The sequence below is a fragment of the Impatiens glandulifera genome, chromosome 3 (genome assembly GCF_907164915.1).
Source record: "Impatiens glandulifera chromosome 3, dImpGla2.1, whole genome shotgun sequence".
Classification (NCBI taxonomy): Eukaryota; Viridiplantae; Streptophyta; class Magnoliopsida; order Ericales; family Balsaminaceae; genus Impatiens; species Impatiens glandulifera.
Window position 1 is genome coordinate 35,125,372 of NC_061864.1, and position 345 is coordinate 35,125,716.

Sequence of the window (345 nt, forward strand, 5' to 3'; positions counted from 1 at the left end):
ACTTCCAACTACATGAGTAAATACTATCTAACAAGATTAGTTACTTTCCAGCTAGATTCCTTACCTCGAGCTCCGCAACCGGTCAAAAGTAACTCTTTCCCAAGGAGTTTTGGAAACATAAATATTCTCTTCATTAATAAGACAAAACTGAATTTCAACATTAAATGCTAATATTTTCCCTCCAATTTCGGATCTATATAAGGAACCCCATCCTTATCAACTTAACACATCTCAAAACAAAAATTCTTGAACTTTCTCTCTCTTGGCAAAATTTGCAATCATGTCGAGCCGAACTCTAAGGAACTTCTTGAGCATCGATTTCGACTCTTGCATGGAACACTGGGA